Genomic DNA, 12,188 nt, shown 5'->3' with positions numbered 1-12,188 from the left:
CGTGTTACAAATGCCATATCATATCATATCATGGAGCCTAATGCAGTAGTGCCAAGCACAGTGCAGAGGCCCACCGGCAACTCCAGGACTGCTAGGGGGAGCCTGGCACCTGTGGGGCTGTGGAGGTGCACCAGGCAACCAGTCAGCTAGCAGTGCAGGTTGGGGTAGTGAAGAAAGGAGGGAAAGAAGCGAAGAGAAAGGAGGTTAGCTGGGGAGAGAGAAAGAGGAAGAGAAGAGGTAGGTCTTGAGGAGTTTTCGGAACTTAAGGAGGTCCAGATCAAGACAGAGAGAGTTAGGTAGGCTGTTCCAGAGGGATGCACCTTCGGAGGATAAGGATCTACCTCCAAATCTCTGTTTGGAGAAACAGCTCACCCCCAGAGAGTTGGAGGAGACCGAGCGGAGGGCTCTGGAAAGAGTATTTGGAAAGAGAACATTGTAGATAGTAAGGGCACTGGCCCCAGAAAGCTGTGTGGACTATGCAGAGGGACCTGAACTTGATCCTTGCAGCCACTGGGAGCCAGTGGAGTGATTTCAGCGCCAGAGCGATGTGGTCCCTGGGGTTGAGGCCAAGGACAAATCTTGTGGTTCTGTTCTGGATAAGTTGAAGAGGTCGGAGAGTAGAAGTAAGAAGATTGAGAAAGAGGCTGTTGCAGTAGTCCAGTCTGGAGAGAACTAGGGCTCTACATACAGTGAGCCTCTGGGGGTAGGTGAGAAAAGGTAGAATACCTCTTAGAAGGTGCAGCTCAAAGTGAGACTTTTTGGACATATCCGAGATGTGAGAAGAGAAGGAGAGAGTAGAGTCGAAGATGACCCCCAGATTTTTTGCTTCACTGGTGGTTGGGGGCACAGGACCAAGGGAGGTCAGCCAGAGTGAAAGTGGGAAAGTGGAAGTGGGAAAGTGGGTGAAGGGGTCCCAATGAGAACAATCTCTGTCTTGCTGGCATTAAGGCAGAGATTGTTTGCAGCACACCAGGACTGAATTGCGGTCAGACAGTCAGGAATGAGCGAGGAGGAGGAAGAGGCTGAAGGTAGCCTGAAATAGAGCTGTGTGTCATCCTAATAACACTGAACGTTGGGGGTGAGGGCAGAGATCAGGTCATATAGACATTGAAAAATCAGGGGATAGATTAGATACCTGGGGGGAACCACAAGTAGAGAGAGTGATAGTGGAGAGAAAGGACCCAAGTTCCACCTGGAAAGGATGGTCAGAGATAAAGGATGTAAGCCACGCCACTGCCTGATCTGTGATGCCCAGGGTATCACAGAGACGGGTGATCAGTATGTTGTGGTTTACTGTATCAAAAGCAGAGTAGAGGTCAAGGAGAATGAGGACAAGGGGGAGCGAGAGTCAATGTTTGCGAGCAGGTCTTCATGGGTGTTCACAAGAGAAGTTTCTGTGCCTCTGGATGCCCTAAATCCAGACTGATGGTCATGGAGACAACCAACAGATTCAATGTGGAGGGTGAGCTGAGAGATAGCCAACTTCTCCAGAAGTTTGCCCAGGAAAGGAATGATGGAGATCGGGCGATAGTTAGAATAGAAGGGTCTGCAAAGTTTTTTTTAGCAGAGGTTGCACGAGAGAATGCTTGAGGGAAGTGGGAAAAACTCCAGTGGCGAAGGAGAGGTTCCAGAGGTCTGCTACAGTAGGAGCAATATAATCAAAGTTGTCATTGATGGTTTTGGAGGGGCAAGGGCCCACCTGTTTGGAAGAGGCTTTCATAGACCGGACTTGTATAGAAACCTCATCAGGTGTGACAGGGGAGAGGGAGAAGAGGAGTGGGCATGGTGGGGTCGGCCGAGGCGGGCCCAGGGGATGATGGTGCATGAGTGGGTGCGGAGGAGAGAAAGGACAGGATTTCCTGTGTTTTGGATGTGAAGTGTGCAGAAAGGGCACTGCAAAGGGCCTGGGTGGATGCAATAGCGGATGAGGTTGCAGTTGGGTTGGCCAGCTCCTCGTGTTGTTGCATGCCACCGAGATACAGGCTTCAATATGGGCTCTTTTCTTGCTGCAAATGCAGAGTGTATATTTCCTTTACAAGTGGCAGCAGGCCAGCTTGTCAGAGGGTGCACCTGAAGATCCCCGTTTCCTTTCTGCTGCCCTGCACTTGCGTTTAAGGTCAGCCGGATCAGTCGTACCAACAGTTGCAATTTTTGGGAGGCTTCAGTCAGACCCTCATGACAGGGGCCATGTCACGATCCATGCCCCTGACCTCCTCAGGTATAACAGCCCCCTGGCAGCAGGCCCCAAGGGCCTTAAAACTCAGGAATCAGTCCTGGCGCCTTTTATCAGGAATAAAGCAATACCAGTTTTGGACCTTAATCCAACATGGAGGCCTATTACACAGCTCAGTTCTTTAGAACCAAGCCATGCGGTCTAGTGTTTTGGGTGTGGCTGGGCCTGGAACTACATGTCCTGGAACTACTTTACCTGGGCTATTCAAACCACACCCAAACAGCAGAACACGCTTCGCGTTATTCTGCACTCCTGCAGCGCAGCGCTCACTGTGTCTAGCTCCTGCTCATCTGCTTCTCCGGCGGCCCAATTCTGAAGCCCTAGATCCGCATTCCATCAATAATCTGGAAGAACAAGAACAGCATTAGCGAGCAAGAACACTTACCTGTGAAGTAACCGTTCTTGAATCCATCCTGCGCTTCGCTTACCTCGCAAATCTCCGGAGTTCGCCGCAACCTGCAAAGGTAAAGAAACAAGGACAGCATTAATAACAATTCTCACCTGGGCAAGCAGCGGGTCCTGGCAGCACCCTGCACTTCTCTTACCTCTCCCATCTCTGGGTTTCACCGCAGCCTGTAGGGGAGAAGGAACAAGGTCAGCATTAACAAAGCACTTACCTAGGCAAGCAGCGCGTCGATCACTCATCACTCCGGAACATCACCGCAACCTGTACAAAGAGCAGAGAACACAGGTTAGCAATTAACACCAATAAACAGCGCAGCGCTCCACACATCAATAACTCACTGTGGTCTTCGCCATCAGCGCAGCAACTCCGAGATCGCAACCATCCCTGTGATAACAAAACGAGACATTTTTAGGGAACAGCATAGTGGAGCAAGACGCCGAGAAGACAGAAAACGGAGGGAAAGAAAGAGACAGAATAAAGACGGAGAAGACATTATAACTCACCTGGAAGACAGCATGCAGAGTCGAAGTCACAGCCGGTCCGGACCCAATATAAGGGCACACGGACCAGTGAAGCAACTAGGTCCACGGAACGCCCGCACCACCCACGCGCCTCTGCACAGAGACGCAGGACAGAGAGTTCAAAGCACAAAAACCTAAGGCACTACCCAGCGTCTGGCACATAACCAAGCAGAGAGGGGTCCGGGATGGCGCTTAGACCTCCATCCAGTATCGTGTGGCGCCCCCGTGGATACCAGGTGAGCGTAACAGGCCAGGATGTCAAGAGTATTGGAGATGGAAAGGTGTATGTTAGAGAGAGCTGTGTCAGGATGGGAGTCAGCCACAAGAGGGGGAGGAGGGGAGTAGGCAAAGGCAAAGGCAGCCACTGACACTTTTTTCATGGGTCGGAAGACCTTGTAGGTGGGAGGCGGTGCAGGGTGTGCCAGTGCTCAAGGAGAAGAAAGCTTCAAGTGAGAGGAGAGAAGAGAATGATCAGTCCATGACCGTGAGTAAGTGAGAGGGATAGAGAGAGGGATGTCTGTGGAGATGAGAGCATCCAAAGTGTGGCTGGCGGTGTGTTTGTCGTACCAGAGAGTAGAATGGAGAGAGAGCGAGTTGCATAGGTTGCGTAAAGTTCCTAAAGAGTCAGGAGAGTCAAGATAGATGTTTGGATCCCCCAGTAGGAGGAGTTGGAAGGCGGAGGAAAGGAGAGAAGGTGCCAGGTCAGCCCATTCTGAGAGGAAGAGGGTGGACTGGCTCGGCGGGCGATAGAAGGTGGCCAGAGTAAGAGAGAAGAAAGGAGAGAGAGAGAGAGAGATTAGGAGAGAGAGAGAGAGAGAGAGAGAGAGAGATCCTGCAGACCAGGCATTCGAACGAGGAATAGGCCTGAATGGGAATGGTAGGAACAGGGATCCACTATGGAAATATCAGGGCAATTCCCCCTCATGGCCTGTTAAGCCTGGGCTCAGAGAGGATCTTGTAGCCTTCAGGGAGAAGTGTGTCAAAACGCGTGACAGAGCTGTCCTTAAACCAGGCATCAGTGAGAGCAAGAACATTAAGGTCCAGGTGTTGAAAGAGGTGACAGATGTCAGAGGAGTGCTTGACTGTGGAGTGAGAGTTAAGTGTGGCAACGTGGAGCAGATTGCCATTCTTGAAGGATTTACGGGGGGTACAGGGGACAGATAGGTGCAAGAGAAGGCAGAGGAGCCATAGGAAGTGCCGGCAAGAGAGCTGGGACAGTAGTAGCCGGCAGGGGGACCAGTGAAGGAGGGTCAACAGAGGGCAAGGGTGACCCAGGTGCGTTGGCAGTGGGTGGCAAGGGCACCAGCGTGGGGGAGGCTGACACGGATGTTAGTGCTGAGTGTGTGGGCAAGGGAGCCAGGGTAGTAGAAGGCGTCAAAGCAGCCATAGTGGGAAGGGCGGTGTGGCCAGGTATATCACACTGATACCACTGATGAATTTGATGATTTGGTTACAGGGGATGGTGTGCCCGATAACCCACCAATTGGAGATTCCACCATGATGAAATTGGCTCCTTCCACATCCTCATGGCTAGGGCTGCAAATGTGTATGACTTACTGCCGGAAGAAGCAAAAAAGGAAAGTTTCCTATATCAATGTAGGGAGCACACTAGTCTGTGGTCTCCATACCTGCCCTCAGCGACATTTGGGAGGATGGTCTCTTGGCCATGAAGAACCCATTCATGGCTCCTCAAAAGAAGGACAGGTTTGAGAATAAATATAGGGTGCCGGATTCTACCTCTAAATATACGCATATGCAGCCCAGCCCATGTTCAGTGGTGTTTGCTGCAGCATGTAAATGCTCCGCTAACCCATCCTCTCCCTGCAAAGTCCCACCTGACAAGGATGGAAAACAACTTGTCTCCTTCGGGAAACTCCTCATTTCCACTGCTGCAAGTACCATGAAAGCGGCCAATTCCATAGCTCTCCTGTCCCGCTATGACAGGGAATTATGGTATAAAATGGTTCACTTTCTTGATTTCTTGCTTGATGACAAGAACGAGGAAGCTTTCACCCTTTTTTGCGCAGGTGAGGCCACGTTGGACCATGCTATACCTTTGGACGTCAACATTGTGGACACTGATTTCAGTCAGATGGGGAATGGAGCAGTCCTATGCAATCAGGGATGGCTCAGGGCAACTAATTTCTGTCCAGAGGTCCAATCTAAGGTCGTTGATATGTCCTTCGACGGGAAGGACCTCTTCGGGATGATGGTTGATAACACACTCCAGGCCATCAAGGCTGATACTGATATGGCTCACTCCCTGGGTATGCTTCAGCAGCGGCGTCGGTCCTTTTTCCCATCCAAAGTGCACTTATCGCTCCCATTCGTACTGTTAGAACACCTATGCCACATCAGCAACTACAAGGGAAAGTCCCAGGCCTACTGGGGAAACCAGCTCTGCTGCTTTTCCTCTCACAACAGAGGACCGTCTCCAAGCAAACTTGACCAGGCTTAGGCTCTGCCCCTCCCCTTTTTACACCACAGTGGGTGGGCGCCTCTGCAACTTCCACGACCAGTGGTTCAACATCACCACAGATGAATGGATGTTGTCTTTCATTTGGCATGGACAAACACTGGAATTCATTCAATGTCTGCAACTGTCATTACGACAACGTGAGGTCCAGTGCCTCCTTTCCAAAGGAGCAATTGAATGTGTTCCGTAAAAAACAGTGAGGCCAGGGTGTCTATTCAAGATACTTTCTCTTAAAGAAGAAATCCGGCAGTTGGAGGCCCATATTAGACCTACGCCTCCTCAACAAATTCATTTGATCACCAACTTTCTGGATAGTCACGTTTCAACACATTCTAAGTCAGCTGCAGAAGGTTGATTTTCTGTCCACGCTACACCTGGAGGATGCATATTGTCATGTTCCAATTCATCAATGCCACAAACAGTTCCTGAGGTTTACCGTTGCAGGACGACATTACCAGTTCAAGGTCTTGCCCTTCGATCTCAAATCAACGCCAAGGGTATTTACAAAATGCCCTCACCCCTGCAGCATCTCGCCTCTGTCATTCGAGGAGCCACGTCTGTCCGTACCTCGACGACTGTCTGGTCAGGGCCACATCTCTCCCTCTGGCCCTTCAACATAAAGAAGCCAGGATTCTTTGTCATCCCTCAGATTTTCTGTCAACTATGCAAAGCCCTGCTTAGCTCCTTCTCAGTATGCTCTGTTCTTGGGATCCCATCTGAACACGCTGTCTTGCACTGCTACCCTATTAGACGACAGAGTGAAGTCCATCCTTGAAAAAACCCACCTACTTTCACAGAAAACCACTGCGTCAGTCAGCAACCTGAAATCCCTTTTGGGAATGATGTCCTCCTGCATTCCCCTGATCTATCACTGCAGGTTTCGGATTAGGCCTCTCCAAGAATTTCTCCATGCCCCAAGGGCAGTGGTCGAAGTGCACAAAAAGAAGTAGTGGAACTATGTTCCCTGCTAACCTGCCCCTGCTACCCACAAACCCCATCACCATGCCCCCTCCCATGCGCAATCCAAACCCCCAAACAAACACACCTGCTGTTTAAGGGAATGTTCAGTGCAGTGCACTGAAGTGCAAGTTTCAACCTCTTCCTACACTTTTATTTTAAAGCTAAACCATTTCGGAATTATTTCTTTTTAAAATAAAAGTATAGGAAGAGTAAATCATTTTTAAAAAAGAGGAGCACTGCTCCCAACTGTTCTCACCCACTTCGACCACTGCCCAAGGGGCTCCATTCTGGCTACCAGTCCATCAGGTTACAGTCATAATGGACGCATCCCTGGAAGGTTGTGGAGCCCACATGGGAAAGTTCCATTCCAGAGGCCTCAGGTCACAGGAAGAAAAGGTGCTCCACAGCAGTGTTCTGAGCTCTAAAGTTCATGACCGGGGGGTTTGGGTGTTCACCGACAACACATCCACCATGTTTTACATGCACAAGCAAGGTGACACCTGTTACACCATTTGTTCCACAGAAGCCCAGGCCCTGTTGAAATTTGCCCCAAACCACATGTTGCTCATTCTTTTCCATCTGCTGCTATCGGCAACACAGTGGCTGACTCCCTCAGCAAGGAAATGCTATCCTGCCATGAATGGGAGCTTCTACAGGGCCAAGTTTACCGCATCTTCTGCAGGTGGGCAGTTGAGGACATAGAGCTCTTTGCTGCCATGGCCAACAGGAAATGCAAGGCATTCACCAGCAGGTTCCATCATGTGGGAAGTCTGTGGGATGCATTCATGTTCCTGTGGAAGAGGACATTTCTTTATACATTCCCCCATTTTTGCTTGTCCTGTGAGTCCTCAGCGTTTTCTGACAGCATCAGTGCTGACTGATCTTGGTGGCCCTTGCCTGGCCGAGACAATTCCGGTTCTCAGAAATCCTCAGTCTCTCATCTGCGCCTCCGATCAAGTTGCCTCCACTCTTCAATCTGCTGTCCAGGGACAGCGGAGCAGTGCTGCACCACAACCCGGCCTCTCATTCCTATGCCTGCAAACTGTTGGGCTATCCTCGCCAAGGCCAGAGCTTCCTCTGTGGTTTCCTGCTACCAGAGTAAGTGGAAACACTTCACTGTTTGATGTGCTGTCCAAGGAATCAACCCTTTCCGCTTTTAAGCTCAATTGGCACATTCCTTGGTTACGGTACACCTTGCTGCTATATCAAGATTTACTTGTTCCCCTGCTCGTCCTTCTTGGTGGTCTCATAAACTCATTAATGGATTTCTCAAAGGGCCGTTACACACTTTCCCTCCAGTTCGAGCGTCGGCTCCTACCTGGGAATTGAATGTGGTCCTCTCGAAGTGTATGGACCCCTCCTTCAAACCCATCACAAATCCAGTCTGAAGTTTTTGTCCTGGAAGAACGCCTTTTTGGTTGCCATCACTGCTGTGAGGGGAGTGTGAAAAATGCAGGCTTTTTCGTGCAAGCCCTCCTACCTAATTTTTCAAGGTGGTTCTTCTCATGAATCCTACTCTCATGCCCAAGGTTCCTGCTGAACGAGCCTGTGGTTTACCTGCCTTTTTTCGTTCGCCGCCTTCTCCGGCTGAAGGCTCCTTACATTCCTTGGGTGTGGTGAGACCTCTGAAGTTCTATGTCTCTCTCACCAAGCAATTTCGCAGATCTTCTCAGCAATTTGTGACATTTGGTCCTTTGGGCATGGGCAAAGGTCTTTCCAAGTCCTCCATTTCCTGATGGCTGTCTGCATGCCTCTCGTACTGTCATCAGCTGGCCAACAGGCCTCTTTGCGGCAGGCCTAGGGCTCACACTACGAGGGCTGGTGCTGCTAACACAGTGTTTCTCTCTGGGATTCTCCTGGTGGATATCTGCAGGGCTGCCTCTTGGAGATGGACGCATATATTTACGAGGTTTTACTGTGTCGACAGGGATTCCACAGAGTGATTCCAGGGTCGGCCAGGCGGTGCTGCGCAATCTGTAAGTACTGCTTTGTAATCTAGTCAAACAGCATATGAATCTATGAAAGATACAATGCTGGAGAAGGACTAAGTTACTTATCTGTAACCCGCTTATGGCTATTCTTGGCTCATATTGCCACGTTAACATGTGCTTGCCAAATCTGAAGATGACCTCCAAGGATGGAGCTAAAGAGAGACCTATCGACTGTGGCGCAATATGGCCCAAAATGACTCTAAAAGAGCACTAAAGTGACAGCAGTTTTAAAATGTAAAAGTAAACTGCTTTTAATGTTATTGAGGATTCCCAGCCTGACAACAGGGAATTTTCAAACAGAATGCGGGTCTATGAAAGATGTCAATGCTGGAGAACCGTAGTTACAGGTAAGTAACGTATTCGTTACAGAGCTTTTGGCTAGAACCAGTGACTGAGATGTTTCTGCATTCTATGCTCCCAAGCTCTGTGCTCAGGGGGAAATTAGGGACTGGCAACATGACTGGTGTGCGGGTGGAGGTAAGGAGTGGGGATAGACAAGTAGAAAAGGACAAAAATACAGAGTGAGACACAAAGACACACACACACACAGTGCAACAAATAGAGGACTACTTAAATGGAGGGGCGCACAGAAGGTGATTACTAGAAATGTTAGGGGTGCACCGGCGGCGCATGGGGGCAAGAGTATTTTTTCATGCCTGCCAGGACTGAGCCCTGGCCCACTTAAAGCCTAGATGCGTATACTTTACTTCTTTTTTGCCCCTAAACGGTTGCTTATCATGCAGTGCGAATCAGGACTTGTTAAGAGCGTGTTCCTTATCCTGCCTCCTCAGTCACTGTGTGCCAACATCCCAGTACCCAATATTAGGTCTTAGACTTTCCTCGTCCGCTATAGTTTGGTTTCCAGTTTTGCAAAGAGCAGGTGGTCTGGTTCTTCCCCCTGTGTTGACAGTTTTTAAATCACACTTTCCCAATGGAGGCGATTTGACATCGTCGCGGTCATGCTTTTTTCTTTTATTGTATTTGCACCGTATCTCAAGAGTGACTCTGCCATAACAAAGCCTTGTTTTTTCTGTTTTGCAGGAAAGCCCACGCAACACCAGCTGTACAACAGGAAGCTCGGTTTTCAATTCACAATTACAAACTTTGGACACCAACTTATTCAAGAAAAAAGAGCCATGGCCCATTGAGAATTTGAACATATATTTCCTGACCTTATTTCAGTGCTTGTTTTGCTCCCGAAGCAGCATACTCGGGCCTCGGAGCTTAATTACATGACATTTGATCTGCTTGCAGGCTTTCAGGAATGCGGTCCCCAATGCACGCCTGTGCCCTTGCCACCTGCTTTGGCTTTGGACATGGCAACACTGCAATGCATGGTGCCCATTTCACCCTTGTGTGGCAACTTAAATAAAAGCAGGGCTAAGCCAGACATCGTTGCTGTTGCTTTGCCCATCCAGTTTACTAATTGTCTGCTCGGTTCGCAGGGTGCTTGAAAGGTGCATTCGACAGATGAAGGTTTTGAGAAATCGAAGTTGATCTGGCCAGGACCCAGTCAAACATGGACGTCACGTTTGCTGCTTTGAGAAAAGTCATTTTTTTTGTAACTTTGCAATGTGCTGAAGTCTTCTTTCATCCGACGCCAGAAATCGAATGTTTGTTGAAAATCAAAAGCTACTTAAACAATGCTAAAAGAACATGTTTTGGAAATTTCAAAAAAGGTCATAGGTATTGTTAATGGAGGCAGAGTAAAAAGAAAAAAATGAAATTGCCGGTGTCTCTGTTATGATATTTACCCAAGTCCCATTTGCACAATTTCCCAAAACACAATAAACATTTAAATGTATTTTGTTAACGTAATCCGTGCGGATTCACTTTATAAGCTCCAAAAGTCCAGCTGTGAGAAATCGTTCATCACCGTGGCTTTACTTTTGCGGTCTTGTGCTTTCATTTTACAAATCATTATCAGATATTAAAGCCCAATGTGTTTAATTTACATTGAAAAAGAACACTCCCTGCGTGCATAAGTTTGTTCCATGAAAGCGCTCAACTGCACAGAAGGAGCCCAGAGTCAGCACTGCACATTTAAAAGACCACATTTTAAAGTGAATGATTGTACGATTATAGGGTCGTAGAATTTTAAAATGCCCGCATCTTGGCAACACAAAAGAACCATAGAGAAATGAGGTGTAATCAATTGTTTCTGACGTGTTCATTTTTTTTATATATAGTTGGTAGGACTTCTGCCTTAAAATGGTCACTATCAAATAAGAACTGAGCCAATTGGCTGTGTCCTGCTTCTAGTTACATGGCAAACCTGAAGAGTAAAGGATTTAAGGTTTTGAATGAATCGTAACAGCTTGTATGGGCAGGTTTATCAGCCTACTGTGCTGTTACAGGAGGGGAAAAAACATGCAAATCAGGCTTGAAAACCCACGAGGGGCAGGGCCTACCTACCTTTGCCTTGACTTCCAGACTACACCCCACTAGCGATGCCATGAAGCAGAAACGTGCCTGGTGCTGTTTGTGGTCTCGTTCAGAAGGAATGTTGGCCAGCAGATTGAGCTCAGGCCCAGACAGGCCTGTAGAGAAATAAATCGGGCAATGCACGAACCTAAAACACAAAACGCTAGTGTGGGCCAGTTGGCCACTTTTTTGGCCAATGTGAGCCATGTTCATAAATTACTTCACCATGTGGCGAGTAATTTTGACCAGTATCACTGAATACATCTTTAAAATGCACAATATGGATCACAATTTATCAAAAAACACCCCCTTGAGTATTTCTCAAACGATCTGTTACAAAAGGAATGAATTGCCAATTGCAACGGTGGGACGCTTTTTCATTTGTGCCTGGGGCAATTTTATGCCCCAGTCTGACCCTGATTGGGCTGAACATAGCCTTTTAGGGTGGGTCCCAAAACAATGCTTTTTTCTGGTAATTCAAAGGCATTTAAGCACCACATGGGGTTTTACTAGTTTCAACATACACCTGGACTGTTCTCCAAAATTATCTTTTTCATTAAAGCACAGCCATGAAATGTTGTTAAATTGTATGTCTGCACAGGACATTGCAGAAAGTACGTCATTTAATAGCTTTATATTGTTGGCCTCCATTTTATGAGGCAATCAGCCCTTTTACAGTAATGTGCTTCACATAAATCCTTTTTTTTTCTGAATACGTTTGTAAAGGAGACGTTTGTGTCACTGAAGGTAAAACATCATTTTATAATACTGTGTCTGTGTCTTCTTTCATTTGTCTTCATTATTTTTTTTTTTTATTTTTTTATTTATTTGTTTACAATTCAATGAAAAGAATTTTTACAAACAGTTGAGAGCGACAGCAACCCTTAATGAGATGCGCCTCGAGGTTTCATGTAGGTATGTCAGATTCCTGGTGAGAACGGGGTTACCTCTTCCAGGTCAATGTAATGTTTAAATGAAGTTGGTAAGGCTCAAGCGGACGTAAGAGTCCGAACGCGGAGAAGATACCAAAGGAAGCTTGATCTCCCTTATCAACATTGTTGTGATGGAATGGTGGCTTCGGAGATTTTACTCTCGCTCGTGGTTTGTGAACTGGAACTGATCATTTCAAAGGCAGACTCCAGGATTTTGACAGTCGGAATTGTCCATCTGGTTTTTT

The 12,188-nt window shown here is 47.9% G+C and overlaps 1 protein-coding gene across 5 annotated transcripts in view; it reads left to right on the top strand.

The window, feature by feature from the left end:
• Positions 1-11,777, top strand: part of SH3BGR (SH3 domain binding glutamate rich protein) — a 542,810-nt gene extending 531,033 nt beyond the window's left edge. For 4 of the 5 annotated variants that reach the window (XM_069636057.1, XM_069636059.1, XM_069636058.1 and 1 more), the window contains one exon: positions 9,629-11,777. The gene's annotated coding sequence lies outside the window, so the exon portion shown is untranslated. The remainder of the gene's footprint in view (positions 1-9,628) is intronic. The other variant, XM_069636056.1, reaches the window with a different exon arrangement.
• The last annotated feature ends 411 nt before the right edge of the window (positions 11,778-12,188 follow it).

The sequence above is a fragment of the Ambystoma mexicanum genome, chromosome 7p, assembly GCF_040938575.1.
Source record: "Ambystoma mexicanum isolate Mex_15411 chromosome 7p, UKY_AmexF1_1, whole genome shotgun sequence".
Classification (NCBI taxonomy): domain Eukaryota; kingdom Metazoa; phylum Chordata; class Amphibia; order Caudata; family Ambystomatidae; genus Ambystoma; species Ambystoma mexicanum.
This window is presented reverse-complemented; position numbering and strand designations above follow the sequence as displayed.